Below are 16,026 nucleotides of genomic sequence, written 5' to 3' on the forward strand. Positions count from 1 at the left end.
CTTCAATTACCAAAAAAATTATGTCAGTCTCTCAATTTGGTACTGACAATTCGTGCTTCTTTGAATTTCATTCCACCCATTTTCTAGTTAAGGATAAATCGACAAGGAAGCTCATCACCAGCGGACCTCTTCGTGATGGTCTGTATCAGTTCTCTCCACTGTTGCCTTCATCTTCTTTGTGTGCTCAAGTCGTTGAAAGAGTCTCCCTCCATCAATGGCATAAGCATTTGGGTCATCCTCTCTATAACTGGTCTCACGCGTAGTGCATAAGAACTGTTTGCCTTTTGTTCCCACTGTCTCTTCATTCTCATGCCCCGATTGCCCCTTAGCAAAATCCCACCAACTTCCTTTTACACGTGGCTCAACTAAGATTGTAATTGGTTGCATTGATTTTGTGAGAATCTGTTTAGATACATACAGAGTTTTAATTTCAGAGTCTATGGAATTTTAAATCTCATTAATGTTTTTATCTTCAAAATGAAACCTAAAATTTTCATTGAAAACAATTGGATACTTGCATCTATGTTCCCCACATCCTCCGCACATATTTCATAATTCATTCTTTAATTTTGTAAATCCTTGATCAGATAAAAAAGCTTAGAACATAACTAGTCATTTTATCCTTGTGAGTACTTTTATTTTTCTTATACATTTTTTTATTTGTTTATTTGCATTGTAAAACTGGTGACACCTTTTGTCTTTGAGGAAATGACCTTGGAAACTCACCCAATACACTAGTTCTGCTTTTATACTTAGAGGCATTAATAGGTGAGTATCAATATGTATGTATGTATTTGTGTGTGTGTAAGTATGTATGTGTGTATGTATGTATGTATATATGTATGTATATATCTATGTCTTTATGAATGTATGTCTGAATGTATGTATGTGTGTGTATGTTTGTAAGTGTGTATGTTTGTATATGTGTATAATATACCTATGTATGTATGTATATATGTATATACGTATGTATTTATGAATTATGTATGTTTGTGTGTATATATGTTTGTAACATTTGTATGTAGGTATGTATATCTGTATGTATGTGTGTGTGTGTGTATGTATGCGTATGTGTGTGTATGTACGTGGTATGTGTATGTATGTATGTATGTATGTACGTATGCATGCATGTATGTGTGCGTGCGCCATACAAAAGTCAAAGTGTTTTAGACAAAGAAAGAGAAAGAGAGAGAGAAATACTCGATTAATCATTTGACATTGCATGAAGCATACCTTTCGTATCAATCATTCTTCTGTTGTAAATTACGTTATTCTAATTCATCCTAAAATACTGTTAAATTATTACTTAAGAAATGAATTAGATGAGAGTACCAATATATGAGGAGCAAAAAAGCGAAAAAAATGCAAGTCACTAACCTTCCAATGTAGTATACAAAGAGTTTTGATCATTTCATTCTGTTGTTTTAAATATTGTACCGTACAGGTCGGTACGACCGGTATATGCCGTACTGGCCACTGGTCCGGTAAATGTATTACATATATTTTGTACCGGCCCAAATACCGGCCGATATTTCGGCCTTTAATTTTTTCTCTTCTTTTTTTTTTTTTTAGTTTTTCAAACTACAAACTCCTTTTTTTACCTCCAATTTAGACTAGGCTATTTATAATTTATATATAATTTATTCCTATATAAACTATTATTTTAGAATATAATTTTTATATATAATTTATTCATATATCAATTATCTCGAAACGGTACACGAAACTGTACCAATATCGAAATATTTCATTAATTCATTATGCCCTCCTATGCTGCAAAAATTGAATATACACATTGAAAAAAAAACATCTTGTTAACGTCGTATTTCGCACGCCTTCAGGCCAGGCTTCGACAACTCAGGTGTTTAGGAGTGGGTCTGCAAAAGATATGGAGGAAGACAACTAGGAGAGGGCAGCCTTGAGGCCGGGAGTCTCCAATGCCAAAGTTAGTAAGTTCTCTTAGAAGTTTGTAAATAATTAAAAGAGTCTAAGGATCAAAGAGCATTTCTCGTACCTGAGACTTGCTATTTATACCATAAGTCTGGGGGACAGATCGTGTCTGCTTCATGAAGTCCGTGTCCTTCATACTATTCACTTTGTCAGAGTTCTTTAATGAGGCATGGCTCTGCGATGGCGTCATTAATGTGGCGTGTAGCTCAGGTAGTGATGTCATTAATGCAGTGTGGTTTTCTGATTTCTCTCTCCCAATTTGTATCTTTGGTGGTCCGTTGATGCCCCTCCTGTCAGAGGATCGAGGGTTCTCCGTATATTATGCCCACTACACGGGCAAGCACTCAAAGGCTGGACACTACTCAAGGGATTTCCAGGTTAATGAGTCTCATCCTATGCAGCACATTCCCTCATGTGGGTTGCGTCCAAATGAGCCTTTCCATGGCGTGGGAGATCCTGGTAACGCCTCCCCTTCATTCTTGTTGGCTCGCCTTTTGATCATTCTGATGACGTCTTTTCAAGCTCATTAATGTTGAGGGTGTCAGGTGGCTCTTCGCATTCACGTCACTTTGTGGACTACACTCTCGAAATTCGAAGCGTCTCATACTTCTCCCTTCTGTCACGGGATGTGGGAGATCAACCATTGCCTTTCCCCTATATAAATACGGTCGGGGTTAGAGTTTCTTTTTCTTTCATTACGCTGTAGCTTTCTTGCCATCCTTGTTCTTCCAACTTCTCCTTCCTTTGGTTATGCTTCTCTCTTTCATTTACTACCTTATGCTTCTACGTTGATGGCTTCTGAGAAATCCACTCAACCTAAGGCTTCTGGTGGGGGTGACACCAACTCTGGGCCATCGTTCAGGGGTAGTAGTTGGCGTTCAAAATGCCTCTGCGATGATGCTGGCTTTACTGGCCCTCATTTACTAGGTGCAGAAATCAGTGCTCTTCGAGGTTCCTGGTCCAAACCAGGTGACTTCAATGGTGAGGGTCATTCTACACGAGTGGTCCTATTTCATTCCATATTTTCGTGCAGCTTGAGGCTGCCTTTCCCTCACCCTGTTCACGACTTGCTAGACCGCTTTGGCTTGGCCCCTCCCAACAACATTCGAATGCCTGGAGGCTCTTGATTTGTTGCAGCATTATCTGGCGGCGCTCTTTGCTGGAATTGGACCCAGACAACACTAACCTTACTGGCCGTGAGTTCCTCTTTACTCACAAGCTGCTATGGTAGAAGAGGAACATACATAATTTCAGGGCGATATATGCCCTTGTTAACCTGGAGCCGAGCTATCGTATGATGAAGGACTGGTCTACGAAGTTCTTCTTCGTGTCTGGCCATGGGTGGGAGTTCCCAGTGGGCCAAGGGAGCCGTTGCGAGTTCCCGATCTGGGGGAAGGTTTCAGAGGACAAGGCGGTATGCCTATCAACTACTTCCAATGAAGCACGGTGTATTACAGTTTGCAGTTATTCAAGAGTGGGTGCAGAAGAACCCTGATAGTGTCTTCTCAGAAGTCCTTCTTTATGAGGAGAGCTTAAGGGGTTCTCTGCCTCCTCTTAGCCAAGTTCCTTTCGACGACAGGGTGACTATTGCCTAACCCTGGGTTGTTCCAACTCAAAAGTGTCCCTATACCTGGGCCGACATCAGATTGTGACATCTCATATGATAAGGATAAGGGTAGGTGGTGTATGGGATCCCACATTGCTTAGGAATGAGAAGTTCTCGCTCTTTATAAGATTCCAATGAGGCTCCAATTGTACCATTGACTAGTCCTTTTGGAGTATAGGCCATATGGTTTGGGCCTTCCATTGGGGCGTTATAGCAGGCCCCCTTCTAGAGCGCTGATTCCTCTAAGGCGGGAGTCAGCTACCCCCAAGGTCCACCATCCTACCGTCCTGGTGACGCCGATGGAGGTGCTGGTAGGGCCTTCTTCCTCGAAGCCTTCGATGCCTCGGCGAGGGGTCCTCCAGCTGACATTCCCTCCCAGATGCTAGCGCCGGCTGGTGCTGCTGAGGTGCCCCCAGACGAGGTCGAAATAGATGCGGGCTGTCGAGGAGCAACGTTCTCCGTGGGTTTCGCCTCCTTACTCAGCTCGCTTTTTGCCAATAGTTACTCATTTAGGGATGAGGTTGAGGCTTGCTCAGGAGGTTTGGACATTGCTAATAAGGGGGCGACAACTGCAACTTCCAGCAACCGTGTTGAGATGGAGTGCAGCGTGAAAGGCAACTCCCTTTTGGATGTTGTAGTCTGCTCAAGTCTGAGGAGTCCGTTCGACAACCCGCCTACCCAAGTAGAGCACCGAAAGGAGGGTGATTCCCTTCTGAATGTTATAGTCGGCTCGAGTCCGAGGAGTTTGCTCGACGACCTACCTACCTAGGCGGAGCACTCAATAGAGGGTGATTCCGTTCTGGATGTTGTAATCGGCTCTAGTCTGAGAGGTTCGTGCAAAGGCCCAGTTGTTCCACCCGAGGTGGCTGCACAAACGTTTGAGGCCGAGGGCTTAGTAGAAGTCATCCCTTATTTATCTCGGCCGAAAACGGGAAAGAGCCTTGTAGAGGCCTTCAGCCAGGTTGTCAAGTGTTTGTCCAGCTTTTTCTACTAGGTTCGACCATTTCTTTCTATCTTTTTCCTTTCTCTCACTATGTTTTACTCTTCCTTTATTAATAGTTGCATGTTGGCCTTTCTTGTTGTCAGAGTACTTCTCAGCTGGCGGCTTTTGTTGTGGACAGCCAGGAGGCTGTTGAGCAAGAGAACCAAGACCTTTATTTGATGACCCAAACCACCCTTCACTATGCTCACAGTGAGAGGGAAGAGAGGGGTACAACTTGCCTTGAAGGATGAGTGCAGGAAGAACAAGAAACTTGATCGCCACCGAAAGAAGTTCAAGAGGAAGGCGAGGGAACAGTTGGAGCGGCTTAACGCTGACCTTCAGGACGACTTATCTAGAATGCAGGAGGTTGCCTCCCACCTGGATAGGTAGATGATGTTGGTCGTGGGTGTTCGTGATCAAGCGTGGGGGCATGGGTGTGCCGAGGGCCTTAGGTCTATACAGAACCATCTCTTGGGGAGTCCGCAGCTGTGTTCGAGGACTTTCACAAACTATCTGCAGAGCCTTAACCTTGCCAACATTCCTGCCAATGAGCCGGCCTTTGTGTTTAGTCGTGACTTGGGAAGGAGAGAGATCCCTGACGCTTTCTCGGGTCTGGTAGTGTCATAGCCTGCCACTCTAGAGCCGGGTGATCCTGCTCTTGACGCTCTTGAGATTGGTACTTGCAGCACTAAGACCCGACGTCACCATGACCTAGCTCCCCAGTGTTGCTGCAGCTCTTTTGTTTTGTTCTTCCCTTTCTTTTGTTTTTTTGGCTGAATGTATGTACCTATATGTTGTCACCCAACGACTTGTATACAACTTTAATCAATGAAAATATTTTTCACTTTTGTTGTAACAGACTGCCCATTATGTTTTCTTTTCATGCATTTTTATTTTTTTTTTGTAGCCGACCTTGGGGGAATTTGGTGCAGGAAATCATAGGATTCTTGACTACCTCGCTAGGCGCCTATTTATTCTTTTGCTCTCCGTTCACCCGCCCTTATTGGATAGTCGTCCTCCCGGGACCTCCATGCAATTTTACTTTACTTTTTCACTTTCTGTCGCGCTAAACTATTTTTAGTTGTATGTTGTCGTGATGAGCTGCCTTACGTTGCATCTTGTCCTTTGTAACTCTGCAGCTTTATGTTGTAACCTTTGATGATCAATGATATCGCCTTATATTCTACTACATCCAGCTACGTATCTTTGTGCATTTTCCTTTCACTGCTTCTTTTTCTTCATCTTTTTTTTTTTTTGTGGCCGGCCTGGGGGGTTTTGGTCGTAAGGACTCACCACATAGGGCTTTATGGTCCAACTCGCCAGTCTCCAGCCTAGGCCTGACGACCCCGCTGGCCGACTGCTTTCTTGTTCACGCCGCTTTCATCCGCCTTTATCAAGTAGTCGTTCTCCGGGGGTCTTAGCGACTTTGTTTAACGAGGCCGACGTCTCTCCGCATTCTCCTTGCTCCGATTTCCTTTACTTCTATGTCTGCCTTCTAGTTGGGTTTTACCCCACCTAATTATTTTGCTCTTCCACTTTACCTCGGCTTTATTGTGTAGTCTTCTAGTTGGGTTTATCTCGTTCCGTTGTGGGGAGACAAGGTGGCCTCGGGCTTAGCTTGCCTCCTCGGTCCATAGGGATGTAAGTTGTCCGGGCAGTTTGAAATTGTACATGTTTTCCTCCATTAGCATAAATTTATTCTTCGGGTAGCTGTGGGGTTGATTCCACTTTCCACCACGAGGAGACAAGACGGCCTTGGGTTCGGCTTGCCTTCTTGGTTCATGGGGAGGTAAGTTGTTCGAGCAGTTTGTAATTGTACCCATCTTCCTCCTTATCTTTTGCATAAATTTATTCTTCGGGTAGCTATAAGGTTGATTCTGCTCTCCGTTGTGGGGAGACAAGACGGCGTCGGGCTCGACTTACCTCATTGGTCTACGGGGAGGTAAGTTGTCCGAGTAGTTTGGAACTATACCTGTCTTCCTCCATATCTTTTGCATAAATTTATTCTTCGGGTAGCCGTAGGGCTAATCCCATTCTTCGCCTTGAGGAGACGGCCTCGGGCTCGGCTTGCCTCCTTGGTCCGCGGGGAGGTAAGCTATCCAGGCAGCTTTAAACTGTACCCGTCTTCCTCCATTAGCACTCTGTATCTCTGTCCTGGTCGGAAAATAAGAATGTTATCATTATTTTGCTCTTAGGAAAATGAGTTAATTTCAAAAACCTGGGCCCCTGGCCTATGTCGTACTGTGCCTGTCGTTTTCTGTCATGCCACTGTTGCCCGTGTTGTTGACGTCCGTGTTGATGATGTCCGTGCTTTTCGCTCCATTATTTGGGTGATCCATAAACTCGGCCTGCACTCCGTCGAAGAGAGGTTGGAATGCCTCATGCCAAACTGCCTCTTTGTCCCCCAGGGAGGAAATTCGACTAGCGATATGGCTTGTCTACTCCTTCACCATGGTGGGAGTCGGGCTAAGTGTTCAGGCAGCATCGGGACTGAACCCGCTCTCCTTCGTGGGAGGGACAAGGTGGCCTTTGGCTCATCCCTTCCCTTTGTTCCCAGTGGGAGGTAGGATGTTCCGGCAGTCTGTATCTGGACCCACTCCCGCCCGTTGACGCTGCAGGAAAGGGTAAGTTTGGGTCAGGCTAGCGCTGATCCCACACTTCGTTATAGCGGAAGCCAAGGTAAGTTATTTGGGTAGCCATGAGGCTGATCCTGCTCTCCATTGTGGAAGGGATAAGGCAACATTTAGGCCTACATTTCCATATGGTGTCCCACAGGGTGGTAAGTAGTTCAGGCAGTCTGTTGTTGGACCCAGTCCAGCCCGTTGACTCTTACAAGGAAGGTAAAACTTTTGTTCGGGTAGCTGAGGACTGACCCACACTTCACCGCGGGAGGGATAAGGCAACTTTTAGGCCTACATTTCCCTCAGACAGCGATGTGGTTGGTCCACTCCTTTGCCGTGTTGGGGGTTGGGGTAAGTTATTCGAGCCGCCAGGGATGCTGGTCCTACTCTCCCAGACAAGGAGGTTGAGCCACTTGCTCACCTATCATTCTTCATAAGGGGTAAGTTGTTCAGGCAGTTTGGAACTGGACCCGTTCCCGCCCATTGATATCGTAGGGAAGGGTAAGTTTGGGTCAGGCTGGCGTTGATCCCACACTTCATCGTAACGGAGGTCGGGATAATTTATTCTGGTAATTGTGGGGCTAATCCTGCTCTATGATGCAGGAGGGACAAACAACCTTTAGGCTTACCTTTCCAGCCTGTAGGGAGGTAAGTCATTCGGGCAGTCTGTTACTGGACCCACTCCTGCCTGTTGACACTTAACGAGGAAGGTAAGTCTTTATTTTTGGGTGGCCAAGGGCCGACCCGCACTCCTCTGCGAGAGGGGTAGAGCAACTTTGGGCATTACACTCACCCCTTTCACCTCACAGTGAGGTATGTTATTATTATTTTTTTTAAAGAGTCGGTAGCCACATGTACAATAGTGGCCCCGTCCCAAATTTATTAATATACCCTCACTTATGGCAGAGGAATACCGTGGTTACAAGCTAGGCATATGGGAGATTACAAATAAGACCAAAAAAATCCTCCCAAATACAAACCACCAAAACCAAAACAAGGAAATACAAACCAACAAAACCAAAACAAGGAAACCAGAGTAAACACCTTCATTTACGAAAGTAAGAAATATCCATCTTCTCAACAATCCCTTTTAGACATCGTGGAAAGCAAAGATGCCCTTCATAAATATTGTTCTTTCCAATTTCTCATTCTCTAGCCAGAAAATCAGCCGCACCGATTCCTTCCCTATATTGATGGACAACCACAAAATTCACTCCCTCAAACTCTGCCTTTACATCGTCCCAGTAATCCCAAAGATACCATAAGGAACATCTTCCTTTTCGGAACCAGTCTACCACCATATTAGAATCACTCTCGATAATAACATTGAAAAAGCGAAATTGTTTACAAAGACGAATACCCTCCAAAATAGCCTTTAGTTCGGCCCCGTTGTTTGTTCCATTTCCAAAGTGAGTTGAAAATGCTGCTTTAACAACGCCGTTATTATCACGGATAATTCCACCACCACCCGAGTTGTCCAGATTTTCACGACAACTCCCATCACAATTGAGTTTCACCCAACTCGCAGGAGGTCTAGACCAAGTGACTATTTTTACAGCTTTCTCCCCATTATTTGGACGTTCAACCTGGAATTCTTCTAGGATTTTAATGTCTTGGTTGGATGATTTCTGAATAGAGCTCATGTTACCAGCCAATGACTTTACCTAATACCGAACATCTCTCCAAATTTTTCCTGCACGCCTTCCATTCTAGCCTTGCACCTTCTTCTCCATAAACACCAAGTGATTAAGCAAGGGACTAAACCAACTAACATACCTTTGAGGGATGATTTTTTTGCATAATAAAACCATATCATAACTCTAGTTTTCCAAGGCCAAAGTTTCATAAACGGCATTCCCATCACAGCACTTGCCCATGACCACACAGCCGAGGCCATATCTCCTAAAGATAGAATGTGATCCATTTTTTCAGTGGCTTTCCATGTGCAACAATCACAGGATGAAGCCAAATAAATACTTTTGTTCTGCACTCTATCATCCACGACTAAACAGTTAGACCAAACTTTCCATAGACAAACAGAGATTCTTTTCGGCAACACACTAAGCCAAAACCATTCATGATACAAAGTGTTTGGACATTTGGTTCTCAGCACCTCCCATGCTGATCTGGTAGAGAAACTACCATCAGGAGTAGGTTTCCAAACGAAAATGTCTCTTCCGCTTTTTCCAGCAGCCACATTATGTAAAATCTCCTCTGTTATTTCGTCACCAACTAATTCCATTAACTAATCAATGTTCCATGAATCATTAAGCCAACAAGCCTTAATACACAATTTAGAGTTCATTAAGCCAACAATCCTTAATACACAATTTAGAGTTCAATACAGCCTCCACTCTTACTGATAATGCTCCCAAAGCAAGCCATTTGTCAAACCAGAATGAAGCATTTCCACCTTTCACCAGTACCTTAACATTCTCCATTACTTCCGGAAGACATAACATAACTGACTTCAAAAAATGAGAGCCAGTAGGCCTCTCAACGTAAGCTAAAAAATGCAAATTTCTAAAGTATTTTGCCCTAAAAAACTCAGTCCATAAATTATTAGCAATTAATAAACGGTAAGCAAATTTCATATGAAGCGATTTATGTACATCTTTGAGCTCTCTCAAGCCCATTCCCCCTTTTGATATAGGCTTACAAATTTCCTCCAAGCTTTCCAATGAAACTTTCTTTTACCATCCGCCTCCCCCCATAGAAAATTGGCCAAAAAAAATGTTAATACGAGACACAGTCACCAAGGGAATATTTATCACGAACATTAAATGAATCAGCATGCTTGATAAAACATGTCTCAATAAAATTAATCTTCCTCCTTGCGAAAGAAGCTTACCTTTCCATCCTACTATTTTCTTCCTTATTTTTTCAATAAACGGTTCCACAATCCTGGCCGTCCCCAAATACGTAACAGAAAATTTGCCTTCTTTAAAACCTGTAAGTCTCAACAAACCCCTCTGACGAGTTGATGAAATATGCTTCGACATAAACAGAGCAAATTTTTCTTTGCTAATAATTTGACCCGACCACTTCTCATAAGTCTTAAGAGTATGAACAAGATTTTTCATAGATCTCTTGCCCCCATTCGCAAAAATAAGAATATCATCTGCATAGAGCGAATGAGATACCAGAGGGGCACCCACTGGATGTTGAAATTTTCCAATGCACCCTGACTCAAATTTTTTCCTGAGTAACCTCGTCAGTACTTCCTCCATAATAATAAATAACAAAGGTGAAAGAGTGTCCCCTTGATGCAAACCCCGAGCAGATTGGAAATAACCAATGAAAGTCTCATTCGTCATAACAGAAAACCATGGGGACTCCACACAATTTTGAATTAATCTACAAAAATTATTAGAAAAACCAAAGGCCTTAAAGACTTCCAAAAGGAAACACCAGCTCACCCTATCATAGGCCTTCACCATGTCAAGTTTCACCATCACATTTCCACCGACACTTATCTTATGTAACGAGTGCACCATTTCCTGTGCAAGCGTGATATTTTCAAAACTACTTCGCCCAAGAATGAACGAACCTTGTTCATGAGAGACTAATTTTTCTACAATCACAGTTAGCCTTGAAACAATAATTTTAGAAAAAATTTGATATGCCACAAATTTATCAAAACTTGAAGGATCAGACACTTTCAGAATTAAAACAATGAAAGATGAAGAATAGAACCTGGTTAGGGGTGCACCCCTGAAAAACTCTCTAGCTGCCTCAATATACTTAACAATATTCCAGCAAGATATGTAAAACTCGGACTCGAACCCATCCAGAGTTGACCTTTTTAACTTTGCCAATGTAGATCACATTGACAGAGTTGACTTTGCTGATGGAGACTAAGTTGATTTTGTTGGTGAAGAGTTCATTTGCGGGTTACGTTATGTTCCTGGAATTTGCCATTGAAATACAACACTTCTTTATTAGGACCTGTGACGTGTGCATGGGAGCATATAAATTTACGACAATGAATTAGCTTAGCAATAGAATTTTCATAGATTGTCGACGTTCCAAGGATGCAATAGCTCGTTCCCTTGAGAATCTTGGAGACAGTAGAAGCCCGGGCGGTTTGTGGCGGTGACCACGTAGGGGCCCTCCCATCGGGGGCCTAACTTTCTTTCATCCCATGTTGTCGTTCCTGTCTCTTTGAGTATGAGATCCCAGACCTTGAACTTTCGTAGGCGCACGCACTTGTTGAAGCATCTGTTGGCCCTTATTTTGTTGGTTGTGGTTCTTATTTCAGCTTCTAGTTTGACTTCTTCCAACAAATCTAGTTGTTCCTCTAACCGCCTATCGTTGAATTCTTGCTCGAAGTGCTGAACTTTGTAGGTGGGGATTTTGATCTTTACTAGCGGCATCGCTTCGTGGTTGTAATTGAGGGTAAAAGGAGTTTCGCTAGTCGGCATTTTCACTGTGACCAGGTAGGCCCACAAGACGATGGGGAGTTCTTTTGCCCACGCCCCCTTTCTGTCGTTAAGCTACTTCTTGAGCATTCTCATCAGTGTTTAGTTGGTCTCCTTGACTTGTCCGTTAGACTGGGGGTGTCCTTGGGATGATTAACGGAACTTGATCCCTAATTCTCGGCACCAATTATGGCAGTGATTGGAATCGAATTATCTCTTGTTATCTGATATGTTAGTACGTGGGATGCCAAACTTACAAATTACTGTCCTTCCTAGGAACCGTGTGATGTTGTTCGCTGTGTTGGTTATTAAGGCCTTGGCCTCGACCCATTTGGTGAATTAGTCCACAACCACCACCACAAACTTTACTCTTCCTTTGCCCGGGAAAAACGGGCCGACCAAGTCAATTCCCCACTGGAAGAAAGGCCAAGGCGACGTGATCGAAGTCAGCTCTTCCTATGGGAAGTGGGGCATTCTGGCGTATTCTTGGCACTTCCAACATTTCCGCTCATATTCCTTGGTGTCCCGCAGGGCCCGAGGCCAGTAATACCCCATCTTCATTACCTTCCCGGCCAGCTCCTTTCCTACTGAGTGATTCTCACAAATTCCTTCACTCCCAACACATATTGCACTTCTTCCAGGGAGATGCATCTCAAGAGAGGTGCCGAGTGGCCCCTCCGACACAGAATTCCCTCTATTAAAGTGTAGCGCGCTGCTCTATTTCTAATTTTCCATGCCTCCTGTCTGTCCTTTGGCATCTCATTGGGCTCCAGGCAGTATTTCCATTACCTCAATCCCTACAACAGGTACTTCCACGGTTTGGATCATTGTCTGCTCTGGCAGAGGGAGTCCTCTTGTCTGGACCCCGTACGTGCCAGCTTGTCCGCTTTATGATTTTCTACTCTCGACACTTGCTGAATTTGAAAATACTTAAAATGGGGGCGCTCGGCCTCTACTAGTGCTAAGTATTTTGTTAACTTTTTGCTTTTTACAGCAAACTCCCATCGCACTTGATTGACCACTACCTGAGAATTGGCCTGTACTTCGATTATGGTGGCTCCTAGAGACCTGGCCACCATCATCCCTAAAAGCAGCGTTTCAAATTATGCCTTGTTGTTGGTTGTTTGAACGCCAATTTGATGGCGTAATTGTGCTCCTCTCCCTCGGACGTAACAATGTGCACTCCCACTCCACCTCTAGCCCGACAAGATGAGCCATCAATGAATACTTGCTAGAGCTTCACGAGAGGTGCATCATCGTTTTCTGCAGGGAAACCGGTAAACTTAGCGATGAATTTCGCTACCACTTGTCATTTGATGGTGTCCCACGGTGCAAAGTCGATGTCGAATTTGCTCAATTCTACTACCCAGTTCATGAGCCAGCATGGGGCTTTTGGTCATTATAGTACCTTTTTTATGGGGCTTTCCATGAGGACCTTTATTGGGTCAGCTTGAAAGTACAAACTCAGCTTGTACGTGGTTACTACCAACACAAAGGCCAGCTGTTCTATGCGGGGATATCTAGCCCCCTAATATGCTCAGCTGGTGTAGTAGACCGGCCTCTGGACCTCATTTTCTTCACGCACTAATGCTAAGGACACCGCCTGGGGGGAGACCGCCAGGTACAGGGTAATTGGGTAAATTTTTCCCCACACTAGGGTTGGCAGAGGAACAATGGGCTCATGAGGTACTTTTTTAGGGTTTTGAACACTAGGTCGCACTTGCCATCCCATGTTTGTGCTTTCCGCAGGACTTTGAAGAAAGGCATGCATTTGTCGGTGAATTTTGACACAAACCTGTTGAGAGCTGCCATTCGCCCCGCCAGCCTTTGTACCTCATTTATGTTTCGGGGTGGGGCCATGCTGAGGATGGCCTCCACCTTCTCGGGGTAGGCTTCGATTTCACGTTCGGACACCATGAATCCTAAGAACTTTCTTGATCTGACACCGAAAGCGCATTTTGTCGAGTTCAGCTTCATTTGGTACTGCCGTAGTATCGCGAAAGTCTTCCTTAGATCGTTCAAGTGTTGTTCCATGGTCCCATTCTTAACCAGCAGATTGTCCACGTAGGCCTCCATGTTCCTCTCCATTTGATTTTTGAACATACGATTGATTAGTCGCTGGTAGATGTCACACGCGTTCTTAAGCCCAAAATGCATCGTTGTGTAACAATACAAGCCTCGGTCAGTGATGAAAAAATTCTTTTATTCGTCCTCGGGGTTCATACGGATTTGGTTATACCCAGAGTAGGCGTCCATAAAGTTGAGCATATGGTGACCCGCCATGGAGTCGACAATTAGCTCGATGCGAGGAAGTGGGAAGCTATCTTTTGGGCATGCTTTGTTGACGTTGGTGAAGTCAACGCACATTCTCTATTTGTCTTTCTGCTTCTTAATGAGCACCACGTTGGATAGCCAATTCGGATAGTGGGCTTCTTGAATGAACCCAGCGTTCAGCAGACAGTCTACTTCCTCAGCTATGGCGACGTTATTTTCTGCATTGACACTTCGATGCTTCTGCCTCACTCTTTTAGCCTTTGGGTCAACGCTAAGGCTGTACTGTCTGACTTCAGGTGCTATTTTGGGCATATTCTCATGGCTCCAAGCAAATATGTCCAAGTGCTCAGCAAGAAGTTGTTGTATGGTGCTCCGGGCTTTAGACGCCATTTTGCTGCTAATCCTAGCCACAACTTCTGGTTGACCTAGGTTGAGATGGATGAGCTCCAATGACTCACTTGGTTTCACTTTTTTGAGCCCCTGCTCATCTTGGAACTTGCTTCTGACTTGCATGCAGTTTGGAGGTGGCGGAAAGTTGCGGGCACCCTTCGCAAGACACACCTTGCTTACCCCCCCCCCATTCATATATCTCTTCGTAAGTGTGTGCCCATCTTTCTTCCACAACGCGCTCTTCAATCCCAAGAACTTGGTTCGTTTGCTGGTCAGCTTCCTTGTCACTGGTAATGCTGCTGAGCTTCCGAATTGTCTGGAACGGGTTGCCTCAAGCATATGAAGTACACATAAGGCCTAAACAAGATCTCATAGACGGTGTCACTGTTAACGTCGTATTTCGCACGCCTTTGGGCCATGCTCCGACATCTCAGGTTTTCAGGAGTGGGTTTACAAAAGATATGGAGGGCAACTAGAAGAGGGCGGCCTTAGGGCTGGGGAGTCTCCGATGTCAAAGTTAGTAAGTTCTCTTGAAAGTTTGTAAATAACTGAAAGAGTCTAGGGATTAGAGAGTGTTTCTAGTACCTGAGACTTGCTATTTATACCATAAGTCTAGGGGACAAATTGTGTCTACCCCATGAAGTCCGTGTCCTTTGTACTATTCCCTTTGTCAGAGTTCTTTAATATGGCATGACTCTGCGACGGCGTCATTAATACGGCGTGTAGCTCAGGTAGTTGTGCCATTAATGCCACGTGGTTTTTTGATTTCCCTCTCCCAGCTGGTATCCTTGGTGGTACATTGATGCCCCTCCTATAAGAGGATTGAGGTTTTCCCGTACATTATGCCCACTACACGGACAAGCACTTAAGAGTTGGACACTACTCGAGGGGTTTCCAGGTCGATGACTCTCATCTCCTACAACAGGTTCTCTCATCCGGGTTGCGTCCAAAGAAGCCTTCCCATGGGCTGGGTTGGAGACTATATTCGTTTTGAGTGGGCCTTCGGTTTTAATTCCCTTAGTTGCTATATTCTCAGGTCCGCTGGGTCTAAGAGGGGAAATCTCCTTATACATTTATTAATATAAAATTTTGCTATCAGATAATATATATTAATTCTAATTTTTGAAATAATATATATTAATTCTTAAAAGTGATTTTATTATAAGTAAATGAGTAATTCTACATACAACCGTGAAATGCGTAACCGCCGCGTAATCGCTTTGAAAAAGAGTAGGGTCTACTATTAAAAAATTAATTTTTTTCATGTGGGTCCCATGTTTTATTCATTTTTTTCAAAGCGATTACGCGGCGGTTACGCAATTCACGGTTGTAAGTATCTTTTCTCTAAGTAAAATAACTAACATATCTTACATTAAAATTTTGAATATTTGAGTTATTTAAATGAAAAAGATTAAAATAGTCAATTACACTGATAAATTTGAAATGAAATAAATAAAAAAACTTGGTTTAGGATGAATGATAAACCTAAAATAGTAAGTCTACAAAAGATTATGATATCAAATGACTAAAAAATCTATATGAAGAAGACGAATAAACCAAAAAACCTCTATTATAACTACAACTCTAATATTTTCAGTATTATCATTTTCACTTCAATCTCTTATTCTCAAATCATCTCGCACCGAAATAAGATATATGTGTATGTATGTGTCTATATTTGTGTGTATGCATGTATGTATGTATGTATGTATATACGTATGTATGTATGTATTTGTGTGTGTATATATATGTGTATGTATGTATTTATGTATGTATGTATGT

Source organism: Juglans regia, chromosome 13, assembly GCF_001411555.2.
Source record: "Juglans regia cultivar Chandler chromosome 13, Walnut 2.0, whole genome shotgun sequence".
Taxonomy (NCBI): Eukaryota; Viridiplantae; Streptophyta; class Magnoliopsida; order Fagales; family Juglandaceae; genus Juglans; species Juglans regia.